Below are 16775 nucleotides of genomic sequence, written 5' to 3'. Positions count from 1 at the left end.
CCATTAGTTGTTCTCTAACCTCAAAGATCATCCTAAAACAACCAATAGATTTATGATCATGCATCAAAATATCTCCAATTCCGGTTCTTGCAAAGATTTTGGACGAAAGAACTGCTAAATCTGGGGGCTCCTCTTTTGTACCTGCAAAATTTTCAATACCTTTGGCAAAGATCAAGTGCGTCATTATAGTCATGGTACAATTCTGAGCTTGGTACAAATCACTATCCTTGTCATGTTCAGATTTTTTTTAAATAAACCTAACCTTTTTCCATGGTTTTCTGAATGTAAAAAACTGATAATCAAAGCTCTAGAATCATGAGAAACAAATTGGGTTAAGGAATTACTTAGCTGGATAATGTTTTGGGTATGATTGATGCTCATCATGATTAATGCAAGTGGATCTGGGGGTTTTTCTTGGATCAGAATGAAGCTGTTGACATCTTGGTACTCACCTTGATCCAAATTGGGTGGCTTAAATCTTTTGTCTCCTACGTTCTTTTTAGTTTCTCTTATGCACCTCATGACTGCTCTAAAATCTGTATTTGGCTCTTTTGACAAAGACAAGCGAATCATATATGTGTGAGCTTGGAAAGGGTCATCCTCAGATATGAAGTAGACAGTCTTCTGCTGACTGAGCAAGATGCGGTCAACCTTATCATTGACATTCTTGAGGTCCTTCTTGTACTTCTCCTCAAAACCTGTGTCGCCTCTAATTTTGCGATCATAGTCTTCATTGTAATTGCCATAAGACTGGGCCAGGTTTTCAACAAATTCCCATCCTTCATAGACGTCCTTGTCCAGGAAGTTTCCATTTGAAGCAGTGTCAAGCAGCATACGTATCTTTGGTAGCACACCACAGTAGAGAGTTCTCAACAATGACTCGTTGCTGAATCCGTGATGTGGACATTGGCTCTGGTAACCCTTGAAACACTCCCAGGCTTCACAGAATGATTCTGAGTTCTTCTGAGCAAAACCAGAGATGTCATTCCTAAGATGTGCTGTTCTAGCGTTGGAGAAGAACTTGGCCAAGAAATCCTTCTTGCAGTCGTCCCAGGTGGTGATTGATCCCTTGGGAATATTTTCTCCCATTGATGAGCTTTATCTCCTAGGGAGAATGGGAAGAGGCGCAACTTGTAACCATCCTCACTCACCCCGTTGATGTTTGTGAGACTGCATAGATGGTCGAACTCGTCCAAGTGGTCGAGTGGATTGATGTGTGTAGAATTTCACTTCAAATCTTTTATCTGAAAAGACTACACAACGACTGAAAGTGCACAGTTAATCAGTTATAGTATTTTAGGATCGATCCCACAGAGAGTAATAGCAAACAAAAATTGAATTATAAGAGAAAGAACTATGGCTAAGACTAAAGAAGAGATTGGGGTTTTGGTTTTCCTAATAACTATTGCAAGAAAATAAAAGCGGTTTAAAACTATAAGACTAAGGCGTTGGGCGTTTTGGGAGTCATCTTAGGGTTTTCATGGTTCAAAGCAATATTAAGTGTAAGATCTAACAAGTAAATACTAATTTTCGGTCAAGGTTCTCAACTAAGAAATACTAATGAACTAACAAGCTATTCTCATAGAATGAAAGTCTAAAGTCTTCACACTCCGTTACTCAACTTTCGCAGGCAACGACGCATGTCAACCAGCTAGTTAAACAAGTTCGATACATTCACCAAACTTCGCAACTCAACTTACGCAGGTTACGAGCAAGGTTTCGGTATAACACTAGTTTGGAGAAGTAGGATAACGGGGTTAGCGCTCCCGTTCTCTAGATCAGTACTTGGTGATCAATCCAAGCATAAGCAGTAAGATAAAGATGTCCCAAAAGAACTCTAATATAAAACCGAAAATAAGATCTAACAACCTAATTGAAGCGAACCATGAATTCCCCTTGAATCACGCCATAAAAACCAACAAAGTAAACTACTCGCTCATGATGCAAAGAAACGACATTGATATTATATAGAACAGCATCAAAAACGAATCAAACAACAAAAGGGGTTCAAAGGAAACTTCTCTATTTGTCACAAAAGTAACTTGATCCCAAAAGCAAAGTAAGAATGAAAGAAATAAGGAAGAGTAGAGATTTGGTGTCTTCGACGATGGCTTCTAAGAGGAGGTGAGAGAGGACGAGCTTCGACGGCGGTAGAGGAGTCTCTGGTCTTCTCTAGGTCAGCTGCTGGTGGCGTGGATGAAGAACTTAGAGGCACAAAGGAAACACACCTCAAAACCCTAGGTCTTAAGAGTATTTATAGGGTTTTGTTTAAGGTTAGGGTTTTGTAAGGGTAGAAACGTCTTCTCTTCTTAAGTGCAGGATAAGGGGCGGCGAAAGAGGCTTCTGGACCGTGGAGGAGGCTTGGACTGGGCCGCAGTGGTGGTCGCTGGTCAGGTCTTGAATGAAAGCCCATCGGCTGGTTGCTTCTCTTTACGTTGTTTTATAACATGTCTCGGTAAATCAGGCATAACTTCCGGATGAATGAATGGATTGACTTGATTCTACTTCGAGGAGAATTATGACTCTTCCAGCTTTCCATAGACACCACGTATGATATATTTTGAGTTCTGAAAGCTCTTCAAAAGTTGCCCGTACTGTAAAGCTCTGAAACTTTCCTAAAACGTATTTTCTTTGTCTTTTGGTCCTTTTTGCTATAAAACCTGTAAAACCTTCTTAAAATCTAAAATACTTGATAATAGACATTTTATACTTGAAATCTCAACAAAATCTTCCTAAATGCATATGAAAACTATAGCTAATATGAGTAAACATGAACTTTGTGTTTGTCGTGAACTTTGTAACCGATCGATGTCGTCAATAGCAAGAAGTAGATTCTGATGCCCTTTTGATCTGGTGTGCATGCAATGTTGCTATCAACAGGTACCTGAGATGCAATACAAACAAACAGACAACCAAAACAAGTCAGTACTCAGAATGATAAGTGTAACAGAACTTAATCTTGCAAAACTTGAAATCTTAAATGTAGCAAAACGAATCCCAAATGGCAACAGTGCCAAATTGATACTAGGATGTTTGTGTCTCCTAGTAGGTCTCAATTAGCTTATGTAGTTGTAGTACTTAAGGTGTCAATCCAGTTGGGATGATGCTATCACTCAAGAAGCAATCGAAGTATCACAAGTCAAGCCAATTTAAAAAGAATGTTTGTCTAACAATCCTAGAATGATCAGAATGCAAAACGGAAATGAGCTACAGAACTATAAACGAGAATGCATGAGAAGAAGTAAACATGAGTAAAATCAGAAACAAATATTAGCATGAACATACAGCAAGAACCGAAACAATCGCAGGAATGCAATAAAAATCAGAAAGATAGAAGTCTTAAGGATGGGAGTAATTGATGTCGGCGGAGTCTCCTAGTCTACAGAGTGTTTAACATGCCACAAGCAAACTATCCCTAAACAATGAACATCACGGCTTAGCTAATCCAATCGCTTGGCAGAAGCTACTCATACTTAACAACTTCCAAACCTACCTATCGCTAGAGAAACATGGTCGAGCAGGCATGATGAACCAGTTCATTCACGTCAACAAACACCCTAGACAACTAATCTCTTATCCTACGAATGCAAGTCTCTAGCACTAGTTGGTCAGACATTTCATCAAACACCTTTTGGGTGCAGAAATGTCTAAGACCTAGTTCCAATTGATCAGAGAGAAACTAATATTTCTAACTCTAGTCCAGAAGGGAATCACACAAATCTAAACTTAAACACCCAGCCTACATACTAAGATCCTCCACCTAATCTATCCCATCCTCAAGAACTATCACACTACTCGGATCTAGAAATCATCATCAAGGATGCAATCTCAGAAAACATTGAATCAAGAATCATGAGATAAATAAAAATTAGGTTCAAAAATTTGTAGAAGAAATCAAATGCAAATACTCTATAAGTTCAAAGATATCTAGATTACAAAATCAAAGAACGTTTTATGTGGTTAGGTAAACCTTAAGAAAAAAACGAGATAAGAGATGTCCTCGGCAAAGACTTAACAAAATCTATTTATAGTCAACACATGTAAAGCCCTAAAACTTAAAACAACAAGGTAAAAAGTCGGTTTGGGAATCTCCTAAAGCGTGTCAGATGGAGCGTATTTCTTCCTGACATGTGTGATCAAGTCGGTGTGCGTCCAATGGCTCAATCGAGATGGCTCGTGTGAGATCGAGTGATGTGCGGGAAGGCTGGCTCAAGCGAGGTTGAGTGATGGCTCGAATTTTGGCCTGAGCAGTGACTCGAAGGTCGGCTCGAACAGATGGCTCGAACGAAGTGGTGTTGGCTCGAGCTGGGTGAATATGCATCCACTAAAACGATGATAACTATTGAACTTCACCTCTGATTGGCTTGAAATAAACGACATTAGAAATATGACTTAATTCCCTACAACTTTGATGAAGTCGTCGAAAGCTAAATCCCAAAGTAATCTTCACTTGACTCGATCAAAGAGGTGGAAGAAGTCGGATGTATGGCGTGGTTGGTCGAGTGGGATGCTGGTGCTTCTTCCTGGGAGCGCGTCCAAGTCGCATGTCGGTCGAGTCACATTGCTTCTCTCCCGGGAGTGTCGGTCGAGTCTCGTATCGTCTTTCTTGGGAGTGCGTCAGTCTAGTCACGTGTCTCAGCCTCCATTTGGTTTCAACAGTATGGACATCTCCTAAACACCTGAAATACTCCAAAATGCACAATGTATGAAAAGATGATGCAAGAACTACCTAAACATGCAAAGATTATAGAAGAGACTAGAAAATGATGCAGAATAATGAGTTATCCTAACTAAATGCATGAAGAATACATGCTAAGGAGAGACATAATATGGACATATCGATGCGAATAGAGGAGGAGATCTAACTTGGAGGTTCGAGGAAAATGATGGTGTCGATCGACACCAATGCGAGGATGGCGCGAGGACTCTAACGAGTGTTGATCAATGTAACACCCCAGTCCCAAAATTCACCAAAAGAAAATACCAACTTGTGTAGCTATTCACATTTCTCTCCTGGCCTGAAGAAGGGAAAAGAGAAAGGGGTGAGTAAACCAGTTTACTGAGTGAGGAGATCAACTCTGCCCAGCGGTCATACAGTAAACACGTTCCAAACATAAACACAACCATTACTTAGCATTCAATCAAAACGTCTAACCATCAACAATCATCACATCGACGATATGCAACACATACTTATTTATACTCTTCTTTATCTCGTTATCATGCAATCATGCACCTTAAATATCACACTCAAAGCAAGGCCCTTATGGCACAACTATCCCCACACTCAGAGCAACGCCCTCATGGCACAACTACTCCCACACTAACATTCTCATTCTCGTTCTCATGCATATGCTTATGCAATTCGCTAACTTGTTTTATCATGTATCCTTAAACATTAACATCACACATTCCAGTTATAAACCACCCAAAGACAATGCTCGAGCCTATACTTAGCAACTATCGAAGAATATATAAGGAAAGAGGGTATTGCATAACCGCAAATACCACCCTCATCTGACTTTGAGCTGGCAAGAACTGGAAAGAAAGGCTGAAGCAGCTAGCAACAATCTGAAACTTGTAGCAGAAGCAAAACAATTCAACACGGATTAGGGTTCGTGGTTTTTGACAGAAGCAGATGATTTTTGTCCGAGAAGCTAAGGTATACCTTTTTCGGTGGTAACGATGGCTCAGGTGGCTTCCATAACAGTCCTTCTATCGGTAACAACCGTTGAAATGACTTGAAGTGCTTAGGTAACGCCGGAATTCTTCTACCAAAACCTCAGGTCGAAACTGCAAACTGATTCTGACACTTAGTTAATTTCTGGGTTCAGAAAACAATGATTTTTCACCAACTTGTAACTTTAACTGCTGATGGAGTTTACCTCGTAATAAATAACTGAAAGTTGCTACTTCTTCCTTGCAACATGATCTATCCAACGACACCAGAGGCATGATTTGGGTCCTTCAGATCCGACGGGACATGGATCACCAAAACCCCTACTTGACAATGTTTCTGAATTTCTCTTCTTCACTAAAACCAACTGTGGTGTCATAAATTACGAACTCAGTAACCAATAGAGGCATATTCAATTGAATAGATCATATATATAAATGAAGCCGGTGTTAAACGGTGAAAACAAGACGTCCAACTCTTCTCTCCGCTTAACGTGATCCCGAAAGGAAATAGAAACACAACGTCAACTTTTGATCACTAACGATGGCGATGAAGGATTGAAACAAAGGAGATCTGATGCTTTAGGGTTTTGTCTTTGCTGTGCAAAGAAGCGGCTGGAGGTAGAGGGAGATGTATACATATGTACACATGCGCACGTAGGTTTACGATCAAAACTGTTGGGCCCTTAGTGGGCCTGGATTGGGTCTCACAATCAACCCCATGTGAAAGAGTCGGTCAACACAAATTGAGGTTTTCAGGGAAGTCGAGCATGTCTCGGCCGACAACAGGTGATAAGTCTTGATTGATACAATAAGCCCAAACAAAAAAATAAATTATGCATATGCTTACTAAGAAAAAAAATTATGCATATGCACAGGGCACTCAACATAGTAACAATACCTGATAAATTTCCTATTCCCATAATAGACCAGTTGCTGGATGAGCTTCATGGAGCAAGGGTGTTTTCTAAATTGGACTTAAAAGCCGGATATCATCAGATTAGAATGCGTGAGGAGGATATAGAGAAGACAACATTCAAGACACATGATGGACATTACGAATCTCTAATCATGCCATTTGGGTTGACTAATGCCCCAACAACTTTTCAAGCTTTGATGAACGAATTGTTTAGACCATACCTGCGAAAATTCATCTTGGTATTCTTCGATGATATTTTAGTCTATTCAACTAGTGTTAAGGAGCACATTGAGCATCTGATGATCGTTATGAAGGTCTTACAAGTCAGTCAGTTGTTTGCAAATGAGAAGAAGTGCTTGTTTGGTCAGAACCAGATTGAATATCTTGGCCACATTATCACTGATAAAGGCGTGTCCACTGATCCGATCAAAAAAAAAGCCATGATAGACGAGTTAACTCCTAAAAACGTGAAGGAACTACGTGGGTTTCTGGGCTTGACCGGCTATTATAGAAGGTTCATTAAAGGATACAGAGTGTTGGCACGTCCTCTCACAGATCTTTTACGCAAAGACAAATTCGAATGGAGTAACGATTGATAACATCATTATTTTACCCATTTTAGCTATAGTTTTAGTATGCATTTAGGAAGAGTTTATTTCAATGTTTTAATGTCTATTATCAAGTATTTCAGGTTTCAATAAGGTTTAACAGGTTTTATAGTAATTTGGACCAAAAGACAAGAAAAATACGTTTTAGGAAAGTTTCAGAGCTTTACAGTACGGGCAACTTTTGAAGAGCTTCTAGAACTCATAATATTTCTATTTGGTGTCTATGGAAAGCTGGAAGCGTCATCTTTCTATTCGAAGTGGAATCAAGTCAATCCATTCATTCATCCGGAAGTTATGCCCGCTTTACTGAGACGTGTTATAAACCGACATAAAGAGAAGCAACCAGCCGATGGGCTTTCCTTCAAAGCCTGACCAGCGACCACCACTGCGGCCCATTCCAAGCCCCTTCCACGGTCCAGAAGCCTCATTCGCCGCTCCTTGTCCTGCACTTAAGAAGAGAAGACGTTTCTACCCTATAAATACTTTTAACACCTAGGGTTTTGAGGTGTGCTTCCTTTGTGCCTCTAAGTTCTTCATCCACACCACCAGCAGCCGACCTAGACACGACCAGAGACTCCTCTACCACCGTTGAAGCTCGTCCTGTCTCACCTCCTCTTATAAGCCATCGCCGAAGACACCAAATCTGTACTCTTCCTTAGTTTTTTCATTCTTACTTTGCTTTTGGGATCAAGTTACTTTTGTGACAAATAGAGAAGTTTCCTTTGAATCCCTTTTGTTTATTGATTCGTTTTTGATGCTGTTCTATATAATATCAATGTCGTTTCTTTGCATCATGAGCGAGTAGTTTACTTTGTTGGGTTTTATGGGGTGATTCAAGGGGAATTCATGGTTCGCTTCAATTAGGTTGTTAGATCTTATTTTCGGTTTTATATCAGAGTTCTTTTGGGACATATTTATCTTAATGATTATGCTTGGACTGATCACCAAGTACTGATCTAGAGAACGAGAGCGCTAACCTCGTTATCCTACTTCTCCGAACTAGTGTTATACCGAAACCTTGCTCATAACCTACGTAAGTTGAGTTGCGAAGTTTGGTGAATGTATCGAACCTGTTTAACTAGCTGGTTGACATGCGTCGTTGCATGCGAAAGTTGAGTAACAGAGTGTGAAGAGTTTAGACTTTCATTCTATGAGAATAGCTTGTTAGTTCATTAGTGTTTCGTAGTTGAGAACCTAGACCGAAAATTAGTATTTACTTGTTAGATCTTACACTTAATATTGCTTAGAACATTGAAAACCCTGAGATAACTCCCAAAACGCCCAACGCCTTAGTCTTATAGTTTTAAACCGCTTTTATTTACTTTTATTTTCTTGCAATAGTTATTAGGAAAACCAAAACCCCAATCTCTTCTTTAGTCTTAGCCATAGTTCTTTCTCTTATAATTCAATTTGTGTTTGCTATTACCCTCTGTGGGATCGATCCTAAAATACTACACTGATTAACTGTGCACTTTCAGTCGTTGTGTAGTCTTTTCAGGTAAAAGATTTGAAGTGAAATTCTACACATATCAGCGATGCTCGAGTTGCTTTCGATCATTTAAAAAAGGCCATGTCCACAGCACCGGTACTAGCTTTGCCAGATTTTGAGAAAACGTTTTGTGTAGATGCTGATGCTTCAGGTTATGGATTGGGAGCGGTGTTAATGCAAGAAAAAAGTCATATAGCATAGTTCAGCCATGGTTTAACAGCCAGAGAACAGTTAAAACCTGTCTATGAAAGAGAACTCATGGCAATAGTTCTTTCAATACAGAAATGGAAGCATTATTTGATGCGAAGGAAGCTCAGGACCGGCAGAGGAGTTATGCCGATGAGAGGACGAGAGATCTTGAGATTTAGGTGGTAGACAGAGTGTACCTCAAGATAGCCATGTTGCGAGGTCCGAATAGGTCATTGACAGAGACTAAGTTGAGTCTGAGTTTTATGGGTCCGTTAGAGTAATTGAACGGGTGGGACCGGTAGCATATAGGCTGGAGTTGCTACCGGTCCATGTGTCGATATTGTAGAAGTGTCTCCACGAGGATGATCAGTTGTTGGCTAAGATTCTTAAATCTTCAGCCTAACATGAATTTGGAGGCGAGAACAGTGAGGGTTCTCGAGAGGAGGAGCAAAGATCTTCGGAAGATGAAGATTCCTTTGATGAGAGTCCTTTGGGACTGTGACGGTGTTGAGAAACAGACTTGGGAGCCAGAGGCGAAAATAAAGGTAAAGTTTAAGAAGTGGTTTGAGAAGCACGTCGCGACTTGAACTTATCTAGCCTGGTCCCATTTGTAGTCCGTGGCTGGAGCGGGAATGGAGTAATCCAGCTCATCTCTCTTGTTACTTGGTCGCGTAGGGGTGGTTGGCTGTGTGACTATGTAACAAGATGAGGTGGTGTTCAAGCAATGACTATCTAAACTGGTACTGAGCAAGGAAATTTCCATTGGAGGTTGTATCAAGAAGCATTCTTATCTTAGGTAGGACTCCTCTATACAAGGTACTGAGAAAGGACTCATTTCTGAAACCATGGTGAGGACATTGAGTTTGGAAACCTTTGAATCTCTTCCATGCCTCACAAAAGGTTTCATTATTCCTTTGAGCAAAACCAGAATTCTCATTCCTCAACCTAGCAGTTCATGCATTGGAGAAGAACTTGGCTAGAAAAGCTTTCTTGCAAGCATCCCATGTGGTTATTGCTCCAGTAGGAAGAGTCTTCTCCCAGAGATGAGCTTTGTCTCCAAGGGAAAATGGGAATAGCCTTAACTTGAAGCAATCTTCACTCACACCATTGATTTTAATGAGTCCACAAATCCTATCAAACTCATCAAGGTGGTCTAGGGGATCCTCCATTGGCAACCCATGGAATTTGTTGGCTTGAATCATAGAGATCAATCCACTCTTGATCTCATAATTATTATTAGCAACAGCAGGAGGCACTCTTTGGTTATGTGTGTTTGGTGCATTCCCAGCACCAATGTGTCTAGCTCTTTGATCATGGTTATCTTGTTGCTCCATGATTACTTGATCCTCTTGTTTTTGACATCTATAACAGCTCCAACAGTGGCTAAGAATGGCCTCCCTAGAATGATAGGATCTTCAGGCTCCTTATCCATCTCTAGAACCACAAAATCTGTATGAATCCTTGCCTTCCCTATCTTGACTGGAATGTTTTCCAACCTACCAACCACATCTTTGTTTGACCCATCAGCTAGGCATATGTGAAGGTTGGTGGACTTGAATTCAGTGTGCCCAAGCTTTTATGCTATAGAGTAAGGCATCACACTAATAGATGCTTCCAAGTCACATAAGCACTGGTTGTAGTGAAGATAGCTAAGTGAGCAAGGCAGATAGAATGGTCCTGGATCCTCAAGTTTAATTGGGATGATAACTCCCTCAAGCTCTTCAAGGTCCTTTTCGTCTTGAGCATGGGCTCTCTTCTTTGACATTTCAAGCAAAAAATCCTGATAGAGAGGATATGGATCATATTGTTCCAAGGCAGGTCCTCTCTCTTCTTCTTGGTAAGCAATGATGACTTCTTGTATGGCCATCACTTCCTTCTTCTCAATCACAGCTTCTTCCTTCAAAGCCCTCACTTCCTCTTGTTGCAAAGCCATCATTTCCTTTCTCTCAATGATTTCCCTTAGTTCCTTCAGCTTCTGTGCCTTGAAACGTCCTGGGAATGGTAGAGGCGATTTGTAAGCAGGAGGAATGTACTTAGCAGGCTTGACAGCTTCTGATCCTTCAATTCGATCGACCACTCGAGCTGACACTCGGTCGAGTGCTGGTTCGAGCACATGGTCGAGTGAAATGCCGGATTCAGTTTGCTTTGCATAATCTTCACTCTGGGCTTCAAGAAATGACCAATCCTCCCCAGCTTGAATTTCACTATCCTCAGTGACTTCTTCTTCATAGACATGAATGGCCATAGCATTGACCTCGCTTAGGTTTTGAACAGCTTTTCCAGGGAGTTGGTTAGGCTTAGGAGCTGAAGTAGAAGTAAGGTTGCTCTCCATATACTTCACTCTAGAGTTGAGACCTTCAAACTTCATGTTGAGATCATTATACTGGGATGTTAACCGCTGGTTCAACTCAGCAAACTGCTTTGCCTCTTCCATCTTTCCATTGGCTTGCCCAATCAACATTTGTTGCATCATAGCTCTCAAATCTGGTTCTTGGCCTTGGTTAGTTTGAAACCCTGGTGGGGGACACAATTGGGGCTGGAACACTTGATGTTGCTGATTGGGTACATAGTTGTGTTGCTGTTGAGGTTGTTGAGGTTGTTGAGTTGGGTAGACTTGATCTTGAGGATTGGCCACATTAGTGCTTCTATAGGAGAGATTGTTGTTCTTGAATCCTCCTTGGTTGTAACCTTTGAATCCTCCTTGATTTTGTATGTAGCACAACTCAGCATACTCTGCATCTCCTTCTTGAACTGGAACCTCTTCTTCACCAATGAAATTAATGGCTTTTTGCTGGCTTAGGAGAATTTTGTCCAACTTCTCATTAACTGCCTTCAAGTCCTTCTTATACTTTTCCTCTTGATCACTGGAGGTGAACCTTACTGTTCTGTCATAGTCCTCATTATAGTTCCCATCTGAATGAGCAAGATTTTCAACCAACTCCCAGCCTTCTTCCACATTTTTGTTGAGGAAATTTCCATTGGAGGATGTATCAAGAAGCATTCTTATCTTAGGTAGGACTCCTCTATACAAGGTACTGAGCAAGGACTCATTGCTGAAACCATGGTGAGGACATTGAGTTTGGAAACCTTTGAATCTCTCCCATGCCTCACAAAAGGTTTCATTATTCCTTTGAGCAAAACCAGAAATCTCATTCCTCAACCTAGCAGTTCTTGCATTGGAGAAGAACTTGGCTAGAAAAGCTTTCTTGCAAGCATCCCATGTGGTTATTGCTCCAGTAGGAAGAGTCTTCTCCCAGAGATGAGCTTTGTCTCCAAGGGAAAATGGGAATAGCCTTAACTTGAAGCCATCTTCACTCACACCATTGATTTTAGTGAGTCCACAAATCCTATCAAACTCATCAAGGCGGTCTAGGGGATCCTCCATTGGCAACCCATGGAATATGTTGGCTTGAATCATAGAGATCAATCCACTCTTGATCTCATAATTATTATTAGCAACAGCAGGAGGCACAATACCAGCTCTTTGGTTATGTGTGTTAGGTGCATTGTAGTGACCCTCGCCAAGGGATAAAATTTCAAAATAAAAACTCAAGGCCAAAAGACCAAGAAAGGAAGCCAGCAAGGAGAGCAGAAAGATTGCCTAAGGAAAGTCCGAGAAATTCTGGACGGATCAAGAGATGGCCGATGGTACCATGTACCATGTACCATGTACCGTACCGGACGTAAGTGCACGGACGGGCGTATCAGACGAACCCCGAGCGGTTAAGGATGTGAACGAACGTGAACTAAGGGTGGAATGGAGTCCACTAAGAGAAGTTGATTATTTTAATCTAAGTGGAATTTCCACTAAGATTATTTAAATCAAGAAGAGTTAGTGGAGGATTAAACAATTCAAGGAGATGTTAGTGGTGTTAGTGGGCGAGTAAACAAATGAAGGCGAGTTAGTGGGAATTTAGTGGCCAAGTGTTAAGGTTAAAATCGCGCAAGTGTTAAGCGACATGCACTAAGGAGAAGCTTCTAAGATCGCCATTTGTTCGCCATGCGGTGAGAGAGCCGCATGTCCAGCCACTTGTCTCAGCCAAAAGTCACACCAAACCACTATAAATAGGAGCCTTAGGAGCCATTTTCGGTCATTTCTTTCCCTTAGAGAAAAAGAGAAAGAGTTAGAGAGTGAGAGTTAAAGAAAGAGCGAGTGTAAGAGAAGAGTAAGAGAAGTTAGAGCGAGAGCGAGAGAGAGAGAGTTCTTCCCTTAGAAGTTCTCTTCCGCGAGTTGTTAGCCAAAGTGCCGCCGTAGGAGCTGATCGCGTTCAGTCCGTGCTAGAAGTCCGATTAGATTTTGTTCTTCTCAGCCAAGCCAGGTGAGTTTCGATGCATGTGATATGGCACATGATAGGTTGGGTTTTGGGGTGTTTTTCTTTAAAGTCTTTGCGGGATAGACTTAAGCGTTTATGAGAGGTGAGTTGCTTAGGATTTTAAGTGATAAATCTAGGCGCTTTCGTGGGTTGTTGGGTAGACTCGTTTCTTTCTTTCTAGATTGAGTTCTAGGAAGTTAAGTCTCATTTATTGCTTGTTTGCATGTTGGTGTGAGGTTGTGTTTAGCACTTAGTCTCTAGATTTATTTCTAGTCTCTTTGTTGCTCGTTTTTGGTTGCATGTGGCTTGTGTGCCTTGCATGTTGCTTGTTTGTGGTCGCATGTTTGCTTGTGTGCATTGCATGTAGTTGTTGTAGCTTGCATGTAGCTTGTGTGCCTTGCAGGTTTGTTTGGTTGTGTGTGAGGTTGTGCAGGAGAAGACTTCCCCAAGGCCGTAATCGGTGCGGATTACGAAGACTCGGAGAGACGGAATTGCAGCCTAGGGCCGAGTATACACGATGGTGTATTCGAGTGCGCCTGTTGAGAGGGACTCGCATGTGATGTTCTATGCTCGCGTGCCTTTGTGGCTGTGAGTATAGGTGTTCACGGGTATGGGGGGAAGTAACAAAGCGAGGAGGCGATGAAAAGATGAGGTGAGGAAGCGATGAAATGGTGGATTGAAGGAGTGAAGGGCCTTGAAGACGAAGAAGAGTTGTTAGCTTCCGCATGCGTATACTTTGATAGTATACTTGTTGCATTTGAGTGCTGCGTGTAGTTGTTGTTAGATAGCTTGCATGTTGTGTGTTGCTTGCTGGGGTTGGGGTTGGGTTTGGTTTCTTGTTAGGTTTCCGAACTCACTGAGTGTTTAGCACTCAAGACTCCATAATTTGTTTTGCAGGTAACATTAGTGGGGAAAAAGCCTTAGAGGGGAGTGCAGGACGTTAGGCCAGCCGGTGTAGTTTGTATTGCCTTTGCAAGGTGTTTTGTTGTTGTAATCTAAGTTTTCGCTTTTTGGCTCTAGGCCCGGTACCATAAACGTTATGAATGTTTTGTGAACTTTTTCGTTAAGTAATGAAAGTGTTGAAGTTGTTTCATTTATTTTGTGTGAGTTCGACTGGTACTAGCCTTGTCCGGGCCAACACAACGCGCCAGGCTGCGAGGGTTGCAAAGCCTAAGTAGTCTCAGTCGCGGGCGGAATGGTGCTAGAGAGGACCGGTCGGGAAGTCTGCAGCTTCCGTCCCTCGACTGGACCACCTCGGTGCAGTTCCCATAGTGGCGTTCCGTGGCTGTCTGTGGCCTGCGTGGTCATAGGACGGTTCGGGGGTGTTACATGCATCCCCAGCACCAATGTGTCTAGCTCTTTGATCATGGTTATCTTGTTGCTCCATGATTACGTGATCCTCTTGTTCCTGCACTACTCTTCTTCTCTGATGTCTTAAACCTCTAGGTAGCCTGTTGATGTTGTCAAGAAGCCTTTGGAGATTGTGATTACCCTGAGACCTTGTTTGCATTAACAAACCCGATCGCCCACTCGGACATGTACTCGGTCGAGCACAGGCTCGAGTTGATGGTCGAGTCGACTGGGAAGTGAGGTCTATTTGTATCCGGGACTTGGCTCGACCACGTACTCGATTACTCACTCGGTCGAGTGGTGGTTGAGTTGAAAGTCGAGTGGTGCCTGAAACGCAACACAGACAAGCAGAGGAAGAATTCGAGATTAGTAGTGAACAAAGTAGATACAAAACTCAATCTTAGACTTATGTGGATCCTAAATGTCACAAACAAACACTCAAAAGTGGCAACGACGACAAATTGGAACTCTGCTTTCTTGTGGTGGTGATGATTGGTGAATGATATGAGATATGAATGAATGGGTAGAAAGCAAGGGTTTCAATTCCCTTTATGATGTTGCAGTATAAAGGGTGTCAATCCAAATCTGAGTGAGATGCAAGCAATCAGGAGATGCACATTTATCTAAGTTGAGCCAATTGTAAAGGATGTTTGTCACTAACAACCTAATGATGAATGTAAAATGCAGAATGTAAAAGCTTATAAAACTAGATGCTAAAAGTAAAGAGAACAGGATGATCTAAACAACAATGCAATGACACAGAAATAGAAACTATAGTAATGCAAGTAATAAACTAATGCAAGGCAAGTAATGAACAGGAAACTAAATGAATATAACAGAAAAGCAACTAAAATGAAACAGGAATTGAAACAGGACAAACACAAAGCATAAACAAGAATTTTGGGGATGAGCTCGAGCAAGCACTCGATCGAGTGTGCGATCGAGTACAGGGCCGAGTCGGACAAATGCGAGAAACAGAGCAATGCAAACAAAACAGAGCAAGACAAAAGTAAATCAAACAACGACCAAGCAACATGATTTAGACTAAGAAATCAATAGACAAGGAAGGTCTTGAGGAGGGATTCATGGGCTGGACTAATGATTAAGGTCATCTAACTTGGTCAACAAATCTCAATCAACTTGAGCTAATCTCTAGACAATGATCTCCTAGAACATGTTAATCCACTCTCATGGCAAAAACAATCAAGCTCATATATTTCTAGACTTGTTCTCACAAAGCAAAGAACTTATACAAGCAAGCATTAAGCAACATATTATTTATGTCAAAAATCAAACAAGACATCTAATCTCTTAGCATGCCTAATGATAATCTCTAGATCTAGCCTTATCTTGCAACCTAGACATTGGTGTGATGCTAAGAAGCTTAAAATCAAACCCTACCCTCTCGGTTATAGGATCAGCATAGAGTACATCTAGCCTAGAAGAGATCTATAACAATCAAGCTTGACCTGGCTAAACAAACCTCAACCACAATCCAGCCTAACCCATCCTCAAGATCCTAAGCAACTACTCACAAATGCTAAACATGATGAGCAAAGTCATAAACCCAGAAAATAACAAAACTTGCATGATTAGATAGATGAAATAGAGATCTACAATATTGAAAAAGGAATCAAACTCGAATTCTTAATATTTTGAAAGTTATGAAACCAACAAATATCAAGGAATCTCTTGTTTTTCTTCAAAAGTAGATGAGAGATCTAAGAAAATAAAAGTGCAAAGAGCATAAATTCCCAAAAAGGTAAATACTAGGTTTGAGAATATCTAAAAAACTGGACTCGTTGGTGGCTGCAGGGTACAAGGCCTTATATAGAAAAAGGAGTGGAAGCCCTAAAAATGCTAGAAGACAAAATAGCTAGGCGGCTCGATCAGCTCGACCAGGTGCTCGGTCGAGTGACCAGTCGAGTTAGCTTTTCTTCTGTTCCCTCCTCTCGGTCGAGTCCTTCTCCGCACACGGTCGAGTGTCTGGTCGAGTGAGCGGTCGAGTGGAACTCCGGACCTTGGTTCTTCAGCTCTAACTCCCTTGCTTTCTCCTCTTCAGCATTGCTTCCATGCTCCTTAGGCTCCAAAATCACCTGTTTATGCAAGAAAAGATGCAAATGCAATGCAATTATACTCTAATGCATGAACAATCCTAAAACTATGCAATAATGGTCAAAAAGGATAGCAAAATATGCAAAAGATGTGAATATATTAAGGGAAAACAGGGT

At 41.4% G+C, this 16775-nt stretch overlaps 3 non-coding genes across 3 annotated transcripts; all 3 read left to right on the top strand.

The window, feature by feature from the left end:
* The first annotated feature begins 889 nt into the window (after positions 1 to 889).
* On the top strand, positions 890 to 996 carry LOC147920833 (small nucleolar RNA R71). Its single transcript, XR_015591837.1, has one exon. It is a non-coding gene; the product is annotated as a small nucleolar RNA R71 (small nucleolar RNA).
* An 8725-nt stretch (positions 997 to 9721) lies between these two features.
* Positions 9722 to 9828, top strand: LOC147920832 (small nucleolar RNA R71). Its single transcript, XR_015591866.1, has one exon. It is a non-coding gene; the product is annotated as a small nucleolar RNA R71 (small nucleolar RNA).
* Positions 9829 to 11937: 2109 nt separating this feature from the next.
* LOC147920831 (small nucleolar RNA R71) lies at positions 11938 to 12044 on the top strand. The gene has a single exon (XR_015591820.1). It is a non-coding gene; the product is annotated as a small nucleolar RNA R71 (small nucleolar RNA).
* The last annotated feature ends 4731 nt before the right edge of the window (positions 12045 to 16775 follow it).

Source organism: Camelina sativa, chromosome 19, assembly GCF_030686135.1.
Source record: "Camelina sativa cultivar CO46 ecotype springtype chromosome 19, ASM3068613v1".
Lineage (NCBI taxonomy): Eukaryota > Viridiplantae > Streptophyta > Magnoliopsida > Brassicales > Brassicaceae > Camelina > Camelina sativa.
The sequence above is the reverse complement of the archived record's forward strand: the minus strand, read 5'-3'. Positions and strand labels throughout refer to the sequence as shown.